Source organism: Ictidomys tridecemlineatus, chromosome X (genome assembly GCF_052094955.1).
Source record: "Ictidomys tridecemlineatus isolate mIctTri1 chromosome X, mIctTri1.hap1, whole genome shotgun sequence".
Taxonomy (NCBI): domain Eukaryota; kingdom Metazoa; phylum Chordata; class Mammalia; order Rodentia; family Sciuridae; genus Ictidomys; species Ictidomys tridecemlineatus.
In genome coordinates, this window is record NC_135493.1 from 69,246,901 (window position 1) to 69,261,793 (window position 14,893).

A 14,893-nucleotide genomic window follows, 5' to 3' on the forward strand; every position below is an offset into this window, starting at 1 on the left:
GGGGGGTGAGAGTCTGTGGATACTTGGCCTCTGGAGACAATCCTCTGTCCTTACAGTTACCATCTCCCATCTTTGCTTAGGCCTTTTCTGAAGTTGTTTCCATAGGGGAGCTACCATTAGGCTCATGCAAGAGAGAACTCTGAATTCTCTCCATCCATCATATAGTTCTCTCCCACTGTTTCTTTGCAATAGTCCCCTTACTACTCTTGAAGGAAAGATAGTTTGCTGTGCAGCTATAGCTCTCCCATAGGAAATGAAGATGGCCGAATAAGAAGTGGTGTCTGGGGCTTGCTTAAGGAGCTGTAGAGTTTCTGTGCCTCCCAGTGCCTATCTTTTAGAAACAGGCATATAAATTTGAAATCTTTCACTTTCTCGTTTCCAGGTATTCCAAGGAGTCATAGAAACTGAATTCTTACTCACTATTACTTGTGAACTAAGTTTCCTTGTGGTGTGAACTCTGCTGGCCTCCCCAAACAGGTCTGTGAGGTGGGGTGGGTGGGCAGTAAAGGAGAGGATGCTAGCCCTCTTGCCATTCAACATACTAGGTTGAATGGGCCTGTCCTTGCAGAGCCCCCAAGAACCTTCAGCAGAAGTGGGTTGGATGCATCCCACTGTTCTGCTCTTACCATATGGAAACATGTCTCCAGGATAACCTTTCTGCACTGGCTTGTCTATCTTGCCACTGATATTGTATTCTACTTTCAAAACAGCCACTATATATCTGGTTCCTTCTCTCCTTTCCCTCCTCCACCCTGTCCTTCCCCATTTTTGGGGTTGTAGGAGACTAAAGTCAAAAAACCTGGATGTTGGCTTCTTTCCTTGCTCTGAGAATCAGTTTTCTCTCTTTCTAATGTGTACTTACTCCAACCTAGATTGAAACAGTAACCTTGCTTCCTTCTTGTGGCTCTGGTAAGATGATTAAGGACCATGTTCTTCTGTCTTCAGTATGTTCCACAGTCTCAGATGAGGATTGTAAAAGTGGAGATTAATATTCACTCATTTAAAAAATCAGTCTGGGCTGGCCAGGGTGGTACACACCTGTAATCCCAGCTACTTGGGAGACTGAGGCAGGAAGATTGGAAGTTTAAGGCCAGCCTCAGCAATTTAGTGAGACTATTTCTCAAAATATAAAGGGCTGGGAATTATCTCAGTAGTAGAGTGCTTGTCTAGCTTGGGTTCAATCCCAAGCATGGCCAAAAAAAATTGGAAAAAAGTTTCTCAGAGGAAATGATATTTGGGCTAGACCTAAAAGGATGAATGAACACAGGTTGGCTCAGTAGATAAGGGTAGAAAAAAGGAAAAATCAAGTCCGAGAGAAAATCTGGAGTCAATATTCCAGGTTTCTGGAAGTTTTAGGGGCAAATCTGCTTCCTTGTCTTTTCTTACATGGTACTGAGGATTGGATCTAAGGGAGCTGCACCACTGAGCTACATACCCAGTCATTTTTATTTATTTATTTTAATTTTGAAACAGGATCTCACCAAGTGGCCAAGGATAGTCTCTAGCTTGTGATCCTTCTGTCTCAGCTTGCTAAGTAGCTGAGATAATAGGTGTGTATCACCACATCTAGACACAAGGATCCTTACAGGGAGGCAAGAGGGTCAAAATGAGAGAGGTATTGAACAAATTGGAGATCAAGAAAAATAAAATAATTTTAAAAGAATTTAGGATGGAGCTCAGTGGTAGAGTACTTGCCTAGCATGTGCAAGACCCTTGATCAATTTCCAGTATGAAAAAACGTTAAGAATCCTCATAGTTATATTAAAACTACCTAGATAATCCAGGATAATAATCTCTCCAGCTCAAAATCTTTAACATAATCAGATCTACAAAATCTATTTTGCCATATAAAGTAACATTCACAGTTTTAAGGTATTAGGGCATGGACCACTTTTCTCAGAGGCATTATCCAGTCTAAACAACTAATTAGATGGGGAATGAGGAAATGGAGTTGTTTAGAAACTTTTTACTCTTTATTATTGAAAATTTTATACACACACAAAGTAAAAACAGTAGTGTAATATATCTCCATGTACCCATCTTGACAGTCTCGTTTCAATCACCTCTCCCACTCTTGGGGCAAGAAGATTTTATTTTATTTTTGTTTTATTATTATTATTATTATGTGTGTGTGTGTTTGTGTGTGTGTGTGTGTGTGTGTGTGTTGATGGAGATCAAACCAAGGGCCTCTCCTGAATGCTGAGCAAACACTAAGCTGCTACTAAGCTGCTTCCCAAGCTCATGAAAGACTACTGTGTACAGTGCTCTGCCTCTAGTCCTTGCTGAAGTAAACTGTTTGGCACTAGTGAGAAAAATCTGTTTTGATTTAACCAAGGTACACTCATACTTTGACTTTAACCTTGTCTATCTCCTAGTAAAAGTGGCAAAAAAAATTTTTGATTTTGGTAGTACTATACTCACTTTGCAGGGGGGAACAGTAGGTAAAAGTTATTTAAAAATCAACTGGCTTTAAAAAAAAAAAAAAGCAATATGTGGCCAGATGTGGTAGCACACACTTGTAATACCAGCTACTGGAAAGATTACAGCAGAACAATCACAAATTGGAGACCACTTTGGGAAACTTAGCCAGACCCTGTCTCAAAGTAAATAAGGGATGGGGATGTGGTAGAGTGCTTGCTAGCATGTGCAAGTCCTAGGTTCAATCCCCATACCAAAAAATAAAAAGCAATATGTATACATAGAAAAGTATTTAAATGATGTAAACATCCAGGCTTCCAGGTTGGGTAATCATTGATAACAGTTGCTTGTGTGTTACTTCCAGAAAATATTAGTGTTTATGCAGATCAACATGAATGATACTTTGTTTTATTACACAAATAGACTCAAACCAGACACACATTCTCTGTGTTGTTTTGTTTGCTTGAATGTATTTTGATGATGTGTTAGTCAGTGTTGTGTCACTGATGAAATATCTAATAAAATCAACTTAAAGTGAGAAAGCTGTATTTTATTTTAGGTTTTAGAGATTTTAGTCCCTGGTCTGTGGCTATATTGATTTTAGGCCTGTGGTGTGGCAGAACATGATGGTAGAGGGATGTGGCAAAAGATAGCTACTCACCTCATGGCCGCCAAGAAGCACAGAACATGAGGAAGGGGCCAAGAAAATGACAACCCCTCAAGGACATGACCTACTTCCTCCAACTAGTCCTCACCTCCTAAAGTTTTTTCCACTTCCCAATAATACCATCAAGTTATGAATCCATCAATGAACATTTCAGTCCACTGATGAGGTTAAAGTCCTCATGGTCCAATCACTCTCCAAAAACCCCACCTCTGATCATTGCTTGCACTGGGGACCAAGTTTTCAACACATTAGCATTTTGAGGACATTCCAGATCCAAACCATAAGAGATGGCTTTCCAAATCAGTATAAATATGTTTACTTTATTCTTTTTATAAAGCTTGTAGATGAAGGTAGAATTTATACCTTAATTTAATTAACCAATCCCTAAATGATTAATTTTTAGGGATTTTTCTTTTCAACAATTTGCTTTTACAAACAGTACTATAGTGCATATACATCCAAGCACAGATATGACACATCAGCAGGCTACATTGCTAGGAGTATAATTCTTAGGACAGAGTATGCACACATAGCTATTTTGTTGTTGTTGTATTGCAGTGCTGGGGATTGAACCCAGGACCACTTTACCACTGAGCTACATACTCAACCCTTTTTTATTTTGAAATAGGGTCTCACTAAATTGCCCAGGCCAGCTTTGCACTTATGATCCTCCTGCCTCAGCCTCCCTAATCACTGGGATTATAGGTATGCCCCACCAAGCCTGGTTGATTGTTCTTTTTCTGTGCATTCCCTGATCATGCCCCTTTTCTCTTTGTATTATTATTCACCTTAATTTTATCAATTTATATGATGTCTTTGTTGTTGAGGAAAGTAACCCCTCCCTGCCTGTTTCAGGTATTTTAAATATATGTTCCTAGCCAAACATAGTGGCACATGCCTGTAATCCCAGTGGCTTTGGAGTCTGAGGCAGGACGATCATAAGTTCAAAGCCAGCCTCAGTAACTTAGTGAGACCTTGTCTCAAAATAAAACATAAAAAGAGCTGAGGATGTGGCTCAGTGGTAAAGCACCCCTGGGTTCTATTCCTGGTACCAAAAAATAAAAAAATAAGTATATGTTCCTACTCTATTGCTTGTATTTTATGTGTATATGTGTGTGTGTGTATAAAATGTATCAACATTTTGCATTATAGTTTTTGTATTTTGTATCATGTTTAGAGTTTCTTCAATCACACAAATTAGGCAAGTTTTGCCCAATTTTCTTCTTATGCTTAAAGTTTCTTTGTTGTTTTTTTAACACTTAAGTATATCTGAAATTCCCTTGATTTATACTTAACTTTTCAAGCTTAGCACCCCTAGATATGTTTTCTTCAGGCTAGTGTTTTCAAACACTTGCACAAAAGGACATTTCAGAGAAATGGCAAGTGCCCTTGAGTTCCTGAGGATCAGGGGAGAAGATTTGGTGCTAGCTACAGTGTCAGATCCAAACCATAAAAGATGGCTTTCCAAATCAGTATAAATATGTTTACTTTATTCTTTTTATAAAGCTTGTAGATGGAGGTAGAATTTATACCTTAATTTAATTAACCAATCCCTAAATGATTAATTTTTAGGGATTTTTCTTTTCAACAATTTGCTTTTACAAACAGTACTATAGTGCATATACATCCAAGCACAGATGTGACATATCTTTTTTGAAGCCTATGTTTTACCTTAGTCATACCAGTTTTTCAGTATGCCTCATGTTATATTTGTGTTTCCTTTAATATAAAAACAGAAATTTAAATTGTTTATCTATTGAGTAAAAGCACTACCCCCAAGAAGATGGGCCATTCCATATTCAGCCTATGCCATAGCCTCCTGTGGCACTGGTCCTATTGTATTCTCTGGGGAGAGGGTTCTATTCAAAGCCTCAGGCTCTTGGTCTATAGTCAAGGTACAGTGCCATTAAGGGAGTATATACAGCCAGTGTTGCCTTTATTAATTTTCTAAGGCTGTTTTTACAAGGTACCACAAACTAGGTGCTTTAAAAACAACAGAAATGTATTATCTCACTGTTCTCTAGATCTGAAGTCTGAAATCAAGGTATGGGGTTTCTTTCTGGAGCCTCAGAGGGAGAATCTGTTCCATGCCCCTCTCCTAGCTTTTGATGGTTGCTGGCAATTCTTGACATTCCTTGGTTAGTGGCAGCCTAACTCCAGTCTCAAACTCTGTGTTCGCATGTGTTCTCCCTGGGTGTCTGGGTGTCTTTCCTTTTCTTATAAGGACACCAGTCTTATTGGATTAAAGGCCCACTTTACTCCAGTATAACCTTATCTTAGACTAATCCACAACAACCTTATTTCTAACTAAGGTTACCTTCCAAAGTTCCATAAAGGACTTGATTTAAGAGTAATAGGAGATACTATCCAAGCCAGTACAGTGCTTTTTGTTCGAAAGTACTGGTTCAAAGAACAGAGTGACCCTGGGTTATGCCTGCCAAATTTTTTCTGACTACTCATTATACTTTCCTATCAAAGCCCTCACTAGGCACAGTGATACATGCCTATAATCCCAGCAACTCAAGAGGCTGAGACAGGAGGATTGCAAGTTTGAGGCCAACCTTGGCAACTTAATAAGGCCCCCCAGAAACTTAGTGACTCTGTCTCAAAATAAAACAAAAGGGGCTGAGGATGTATCTCATTGATTAAGCACCTCTGAGTTTAAACCTCAGAACCAAATTTTTAAAAAAATATATATTTATTTTTAGTTGTAGTTGGACATAATACCATGATTCTATTTATTTATTTATTATGTGGTACTGAGGATCGAACCCAGGGCCTTGAACATGCTAGGCAAGCACTCCACTGCTGAGCTATAACCCCAGCCCCAGGACCAAAATATTTTTTTAAAAAAGTCTCCCCATAACTCTTTGCTGAAGATCAAACCAGGGCCACCCACTTGTGCTATGCAAATGCTGTATCAAAGAGCCACACACCCAGCACAAAAACCACTGTTTATTTTCTTTATTTTAAACTTTTGTTTGAAAGAGGGTTTTGTTATGCTGCTTAGGCTGATCTTAAATTCTTGAGCTCAAGTAGTGCTCCCACCACAGACTCCAAAGTAGCTGGACTACAGGTTAACATCACTATGCCCAGATAAACTTTTTTATTATGGAAAATTTTAAATGTATACAAAGGTAGAGTAATTTTAAATGTATACAAAGGTAGAGATTAACGGATCACCCACCCATGTATCTATCACCCACCTTCTGTGAGTGACAGATTAATGATTAATAGTTTCTCCTTTATCCTCCAACTCAATTATCAAAGATATATCATTTTATTCATGTACATTTCAGTATTTCTAAGACATAAGGTCTCTTTAAGAAACCTATCCATTATCTGGGTGCAGTGGCACACACCTGTAATCCCAGCTTCTAGGAAAGCTGAAGAAAGAGGATCACAACTTTGATACCAGTTTCAGCAACTTAGTTACACCCTATCTCAAAATTAAAATTAAAAAGGGCTGGAAGGGTAGCTCAGTGCAGAGCACCCTGGGTTATATCTTCAGTACCACAAAGGAATTAACAAAATAAAAGTTGATTTTGACGTAAAGCATATAATTCCACCAATTTCAGTTTATACTAGAACTTTTTCTAAAACAATCTTCTGGGGAGAAAATAAAATACCTGGTTTTATCTCAGAAAACGTTTTTAGAAACCCAATTCATGTGGCTTTGCTCAGGCCCACAAAGCTGAAGGATGGATAGTGATGATCCTCTTCCTCAAACCCAGCCCATGCCTAGCCCTTCTACTTCCACATAGCTGACACTGTCAAGCATGCTTACCAGCATCTTTCTCTGTATTACTAAAGTAAAGGAGACTATGCTGAAGCCCACCTCTCACCTGGTGGAGTACCATGTACAAGAATTGTTCTTATGGTTATGGAGTTTTCTGCCACCATCACCAGGTAGTAAGTTTGAGACCTGAATGGTCATAGCCTGTGGGGTATAGGCTTCCAGAAGGGAGTTGAGTCAGATATGGTTGAATATTATTGATAAAGTCTCCTCAGGATTGAGGCTGGAATTCCTCATATGTTAGAACCTAGGCTAAGAGGGCTATGGATTTCCAAGTGTTTGCCAGAGACCCACAGTAAAAACTGTATTTTACCTCTCCTTTCCCCCTACCCCTCTCTTTCCTTCATTCACTTTCTAGATATCACACACACAGAGACACATCTTAAGTTTTATGAAACCGATACTTACACTCACCATGTATGATATATTCTGAACTTATCTATTTTCTCTACTTTATTCACTAAACAAACTGAACTTGTAAACATTATTTCAAAATTACCTATAGATATTTTTGAAATGAACTGTAGTAAATGCATTGCTCTAAGGAAGGCTTAAGAATTTAGTCCTGGGCTGAAGATGTTGCTCAGTCACATTGCATATGCAAAGTCCTGGGTTTAGTCATCCCCAGCACCAAAAATAAAATAAAATCCATCCTGCTGAATCCCTTTGCCTAACAATTCTTTTCTTTGTTTTTTGTTTGTTTGATTATTTGTTTTTGTTGTTTGTTGTTTTGCTATTGTTGAGGGGAAAATCAAATTCAGCATGGCATTCAAGGCCCTTCAAAATCAAAACCTCTACCAATTTTAAAACTTTTCCCCTACTTTCTGCCTCTCCACTCCCCCTCTTTTTTTGGGAGGTGCTGTGGAGAAAACCCAGGGCCTTATGCATGCTAGGGGTAGTTCTCTAACACTGAACTATATCCCCAGCCCCCTCATGTTTTAATTCATAGATCTTTTCATTTTTATGGAAAACATACTGTCCTTTTATGCATCTGTGCCTGCGTTTTTTCAGCTGGAAATTGAATCCAGAGGTACTCTACCACTAAGCTCTTGAGCTATATCCCCAACCCTTTTAATTTGTTTTGAAACAGGGTCTCACTAAGTTACCTAGGTTGGCCTCAAACTTGAAATCCTCCTGCCTCAGCCGCCAGAGTAGCTAAAATTACAAGTATCTGAGGTTATAGGTGCGTACCACCACACTCAGCTTTATCTATACCTGCTTTTGCCCATGGCATTTCCTCCACTGGGATTGTTCTTTATCCTCTTTACCTAGAATATTCCTCGTCATTCAAGATCCAGTTCAAGTGCCCCCTTGTCTCTGTGACCTGGACAACTACCCCTCTTTTGATCTCCACTATCATGCTATGCATCCCTATAACAGCACACATTTATGCATGTATGTTCTGTACATGATTATAAGTATAAACACTGCCACATTCCCAAAAGGACTCATGACAATGATATAGAGTGTACTATGATTATTTGTTCATGTGTTACTCAGTGCTTTTATCATAGAGATTGAGTCTTAATCTCCACTATGCTCCTAATGCTGAACACAGTGTCTGGCCCAGAGTAAAAGGGCTTTGGAAATGTTTGTGAAATGGATGAAAAAAAATGAATAAGTTCTCTGCAGCCTGGGCATTCATTAGACCTAGCTTGTACCAGGTATGGTAGCACATGCCTATAATCCTAATAACTCAGGAAGATGAGGCAAGAGGATTACAACTTCAAAGCTGGCCTCCATAACTTAGTGAGACCCTGTTTTAAAAAAATTGGTGGGGAAGTAGTTCAATGATAGAGTACCTTGAGTTCAATCTCTAGTACTGTGAGGGAGTAAAAAAAGACCTGACCTAATTTAATTAAATGGTGCTGCTGGCCCCCAGGATGATTATGGATATAGCTCTGAAAGACAATAAGTGCAACTCCTGGATCTGCTCCAAGGTGCCCAAGCTGCTGCTGGAAAAATTGGAAAAGAGGTCATCCCCAGAGAAGATCTGGCCAACAGTCCCTACTCAGAGTCTCTGGATTTGAGTTGCTACCAATGCTTCTTTCCCAAGCTAATGAGGGGCTTGAGCAATAAGAGTTAACTAGTGGGGGATGAAATTTGGGCCAATAGAAAGGATACATAATTTCTGACAGAAGCCAGGGAGCATCTGGTGGAAAGAAGATTCTGTATCTGGACCAATTCCTTTTATACCAATCAAATATTCCCTTAAATGAACCCCCAAGCTCTTCACAGTTATCTCCTTACTCTACATAGAACCTGGAGAGCTAGAACAGAGTAGGCAGTATTCACTCTCCCTGGGTATATAGAACGAGAGAAGTTAGCTATCTTGCTGCATTGCCACATAGCCCGTGGAGATATCACCTACCCTTCTGCTTCCAGCTCAGGAGACCCTCACTCCCGACCATGGTCATGAGACAGCCACATCCTTTTGTCTATCTGTCTCTTTCAGGAGACAGATACCATGTTTGAGGTACTCTTTGGCCTGGGGTACTAAGAAGCCATAAAGGCTGTGTATGCTTGCAATGTGTTTACTTTGATCACCCGGTTCAGTTGCATCTTTGTGGTCAACATGCTGGATAGCTGCCTCCCATTGCAGGATTTCATTGATTTCTCAGAATTGTGTGACAAGTAGGATGAAAAACCAGCAGGTTAGTGGTCATCACAGGAATGTTAAGGAATGGAGGAAGAGAGGTGTCTTCTAAAGGTTAGGGTTAGGCCCCCAGAGAGGGAAAGTGTTTTGATGAGATCTGAGGGACCAGTTGGACTTAAACCTGCCTCCTGACTCCAAAACTAGTGTTCTTTCCTTGTTTCCAGGCCTTCTATTCATAGAAAACTTTCACTATCCACTTGTACACTCTCACACAGCACTACCTTGTTCTCATTCTAAGCTGGGGTCATGCGCTTGGGAGATAAAAAGTAAAACAAAACAAAAAACAGGAACAGAAAGCAATATTCTGGGTACATGTAAAGGTGGTACTGAAATGTGTAGGTAAGCACAGAGGGTAAGAGTATATGTGACTGTGGTTTTGTTTCTATATATCATTGTATGGATATGCACAGGGATATTGCTGTGTGTATACAAAGGAGGTATGAGTGTGATGGAAGGTAGACATATTTAGCCCAAAGAGAATGAGTGTGAATATTGTGAGTGTGGCTGGATGTGTAGGTATAGTTTCAGTTGAGTGTGTAGATACATAATGTAGGGTTTGTCTATATGTTCAGAGGTGGCCAATCCATGAACCAAAAGTTGTAGATATTTTTTATTGTATACATGTATGTGTGTGTATACACGTGTATCTGGGGAAGGTGCATGTTTCTGACCCAAGAACAGGTTGAATGTGAGTATACAATAGTATATTATGGTAAACTAGAGTGATTCAATGTGTTTGTGGGCCTGAAGAGTGTTAGTAAGTCATTCAGAGTTGTGAGTCCAAGTGTGTATCCTGTTCCTCTGGACTTGGGTACAGAAGATGAGTACTATGAAAATAAGGCTAGTATATCTGGCCTGGAGCTGAGGATCATGAAGCTCCTAGAAACACATCCTTCATCTTCCATAAGGTGAGGCTGAGTGTTATTATATTTGGAAATTTGGTGGGTAGTCTAAAGGACAAGAGAATGTTATCTTACTCCATGATCAGGTTTGCTGTAAGCTCATTTCCTTGTTCTTTCTTCCCACTCGTGGACTAGAATAAGAAAATGCTTCCTTTTCCCTGCCTCCTCCTTCTCACAGTACTCACAGTGTCTATTAGCAGCAAGCTTCAAATTGTCATCTAAAGTCACTGGATTATCTATTCCCTGTGGTAACTTGATGCTTGTTTTTCCAGGAAGGTCAGAGCCAACCTTTCCTCTTGGGGCTAAGCTTATTAAATAAATTCCTCAATAAAATCCTTAGTTGTTTGAAACCCACCAAACTGCCTTGTTATCTATCTCCTCCAGGACCCAAAAGTTTCCTGTTCCATCTATCCTTTTTACTCTCCCCTTCCTACTTCCTCTGGCTAGGCCTGGGCCAGAGGCCCATCTTCCCCCCTTCTAGAAAATGGGAGTTGAGAACAGTATGTGTGTAGGAGAGAGGAATTGCTGGGGGAGTTCATAGCCCAGAACTGGAGCCAGAGCAGCTGCCTGGGTCCCTCATGTCAGCCCCCTTTCCTTGTTCCATAGACTGTCAAAATCACCTTCTACTACCATGCCAATTTCCTGCCATTGTCAGAACTCCAGAGGATCTTTTTCCGGACAGACTGGGATGAAGTCCTGCAGGCTCTGTAAAATGTCTGGAAGTACTTTGTAAGGAACATTTAATGGTTGAAACTGGACAAGATTTTAGCCAAGGGCCTGGGCTTTGGATTCACTTATGCCTCTCTGGGCTCTCTGAGACCTATGACAGAGACCCATGGCATTGCAGCTAGGACCTGGGTTGGCCCAAAGGTAACTGAATGTTAGCCCTGGTCATAAGTCTATCCTTGCCTCCTTCACGTAAATGGAGAACACATTATTGTAAAGCAGATGTAACTACTGGTAGCAGCTGATTTACATAGAGCTTCAGAAAGTCCTACATGTCAATATATAGACCCCATAGCTTTCTCCTTTACATCAGTTTCACCTTTCAGGTCCTGACAACCACAGCCATCCTTCCTCTACTCTGGGTTAGAAACAACCTTTAATAGTCTCACTATCCTCAGCCTCTACCCTAGAAGTAAAAATATGGGAATATAACTCTAGCTAGAGAGTTTGAAAAACTTAGGTTTGATCCTTCCCTGTTCTGTCACCTTAAGCAAATCTCTTTACCTCTCTGGCTTCAGTTTCCTCCAGCTATAAAATGAATATCTTGTAACTTGCCCTGCTCACCTCCCAGGGCAGTTGAAAGGCCATGCATGATCTTTGAAAGATTCATATAAGCGTGACTTCATGCAAAATAAGCTCAATGACACGGGCTAATTTCCTTGAGAAAGTAGGCTGTTCAGAGCCCTGAACAATGTATCTGGACAGTGATTATGTTTGCAGAACTATATACAAATGACTGCTCTGGTCTTGAGCTGACAGCACAGTTGATTTTTGAAATATTCCATACAACCCTTCTTACAACACATTGCCTCTTTAGGGAAATCCTTAGTTCTGACCCTAAGCCCCTTCTCAAATTGTTTCTGCATTCTTTTGGGGTTTTGAGGCTGGCTCTGGTTGCTCAAGCAACATCTGTGAGCCTCTGGCTTGAAGGAAAATGACTAGCCAAGATCTTCTCTTAACCCTTTCCTTCCCTGGCTTTTGCTTCTTTTAGAACACATTGTCAACTTGTTGCCTGTTATTTCCAGGGCTCTGGAAGAAAAGTGTAGCTCTCCTGTGTGAAGGTAAGGAGGTTGGGTGATCTGGATTGATGGAATGGAAACAAAGAGACTAAAGGTGTATGGGGTCTTAACTTGCTTTTCAGGGTCCAAAATCAGAATTCTGTACCTTAAAACTGCCTCTTCATCATCTTCTGATGTGGGTGCAGGAACATCCCTAGATGTACCCCACTAAACTACCAGAATTTCAAAAATGTAACACTGGGAAGTATTCTTTTGTGTTAAGCATTCATGGTTACAGAAGACTTTGGTACCCTTATTTTTCTCATCTTCCCTTAAGCTAGAGGCATATAGGTGTGGCCAACTTGCTGGAGTAACTTCCCTTTTAGTTTCTTCACCTTTAAGGCAGTGGTGGTAGAGAAGGAGCAGTGACCTAGATGGGTCTTGAGATCCCTCTTCAAGCTGTGAGTTTATCTCACTAATGTATACTTTAGCAGGGCCATATTTATTAGGTATTCTCTTTGTGGAGTATTTTCATGGAAGCTGGGAAGGGGGAATCACATTTTGGCCCACTACTCACTGAGGAGGCAGGCCCTATCTATCCAGTTGTTGAGGTGCCATCCTCCAATTAGACTAGATAGCAGCACTACATGGGGTACAAGTGGAACAGGGAGTGATTCTCTAGCAGATATTCAGCCCTATGCCTTTTTTAAAGCTCCCTGTGCACAACCTTCTCCCCCTTTGTTTCCCCTTAACTTCTTTGGTCCCTTTACTGCTACTCACTACTCTCCTTCCCCAACAATCCTCCCCACAATTCTTGTATTGTTTAGCTTCCTGCCTATCACTCTTTGGCCACAAACATCTGAAATGAATACTCACAAATGTATTCAATTAAATTGGCTCTACAAAAGATGTCTCTCTAACTCCTGGGGGAAAATGAAGCAAGGTAGAGAGGATGCAGATGTTGTAGAGTGATATATTGTTCCCAGGATCTTTAGAATGCAGTTGAAGGGTCAGTGAGGATTTGGAGATCTTGCCAACCTCGGTTGAAAAAGACCCTACACCTTACCTTTTCCTTACCTTCCTTTCTGTTCCCTGTCCTTGCTCCTTATAAAATCCCTTGACCTCCTTTGCTTTGAAATAGATTGAGGCCTCTTACTAGAGGGTGTCCTCTAAGAGGGGGCCAGGACAAGAAACAGGAGCTCTGCTTCCCTCAGCATGGAAATAGCTCTCTCCTTCACCCCACCAAAATTTTCCCTAGATTAAGAGAAGGAAAGGAAATAATTTCCATTCCTATGCTTTCCTGGGTCTCCCCAGAGACAGAGGGTTACTGACAAAGACAGTGAGTAGATGGTGAGTATATAGGCTGGATGAGATGAAGCCCCTGCTAGCAGAGGGGCAGCAGTGTATAGAGAGTTGAGTCCTATTTTAGGAGTCCGAGCCCTTCATATTTCCATGGGCAAAGTAAGGAGGGAAAGGGGAGAAAGAGGAAGAAATCAAAAACAAGAGAGAGGGAGAGAAAAAGAGACAAAGAAAGATTGAGATCCCATAGGATCCTGTTCTTGCTTCTTAGAGATGGGATCCAGGCCTGTCAAAGGCAGATGGGCAGAGGGAACAATGGGGACTGTGGCACAGGAGTACCTCTGTCCTTTCTGCTGAACATCAGGTGAGATGAGAATACCAGAAAATCAAATGAAGTCCAGACTTATTGTCTCCATGAATCAAAAGTCAGGAGTGGAAAAGCAAAACCTTTAGTTGGAGGAACTGTTTATTTTGTCAGTTTTATGCCAAGAAGCTTGCCTGACTGTTTTCCACTGAAGTAATCAGGTGAATCAAGTTGACCAAAACTGACCAAAAGATCTGCTTAGTTTTAATGTCATGTAGACACAAACTTCTCCCTGGGCTCCAGTTTTCCTACAAGTAGTCTTATGTATAGCAGCTTTTACTTATATAATAACCAAACTGACAAAATTATTTCTAGGGCTAAGTTCTCTGGCTCTGGACAATCCCCTTTCCCTGCCCCCAACTCCAAAAGTGCTGCTCAAGCTGGAAGGGATCTGGATTCTTCTCTTTTATTTCAGTCTTTACCATTCTGGCAAAGAATGACAAGTTTATCTGCAATGTGGGAACCACTAACATAGATGGTCTGAACAAAGCTACCCTAATGGAGCAGTACTCAAAATTGGGATAAGACCCCAGTGCTGCTGCCTGTTACCAGCACCCCAAATCCTAAGTCCAGCCTAGCTGGATATTCTTTAAGTGTTCTGGGCTCCATTAAGTTGACTAGGCTTCCCCTTTCCCTCCCACCTCAGCTCTACTCATCTCCCTGATCCTCACCTTGGCCCTTATGCTTTTATAATAAAGATTTATTTTTAACTTTCCATGGTGTGTTATTTATTCCCTATGCTCAAAAGGGCTTTCTCTCTTCCCCTTGATTCTTGATTTTGTTATAATATAAAAAATGTCTGATACAAATAAGATAGAACTATGTAAGAACCCCAAATTGGGGAATAGTAAATACCCCAAATGTCAGCTCTTCTCTAAACTCAGCCTAAACCCTATGTCTCTAGTTAATGCCCCATACCTAATAGGCTTTGAAATTTTTGGTGATTTCTAGGTTGTGGCAGGAATTTATATACTGCTACCCCAGTCACTGAAAATGGGAACTATGGAGTGAAAGGAGTAGGGAGTTGAACATTGTTGACTACAATGATCTGTGATCCCTCCAGCACT

The 14,893-nt window shown here is 40.6% G+C and overlaps 1 protein-coding gene across 7 annotated transcripts in view; it reads left to right on the plus strand.

Annotated features, from left to right (window-relative positions):
• Window positions 1–14,893, plus strand: part of LOC101973943 (voltage-gated potassium channel KCNC1) — a 38,347-nt gene that overhangs the window by 13,044 nt on the left and 10,410 nt on the right. For 3 of the 7 annotated variants that reach the window (XM_078034640.1, XM_078034637.1, XM_040282352.2), the window contains exon 2: window positions 12,157–12,226. The exons of 1 other annotated variant lie outside the window; for it this stretch is intronic. The gene's annotated coding sequence lies outside the window, so the exon portion shown is untranslated. Of the gene's footprint in view, window positions 1–382; window positions 478–11,045; window positions 12,227–14,893 lie in introns of all 7 variants that reach the window. 3 more of the 7 variants (XM_078034638.1, XM_078034636.1, XM_078034639.1) reach the window with 2 other exon arrangements.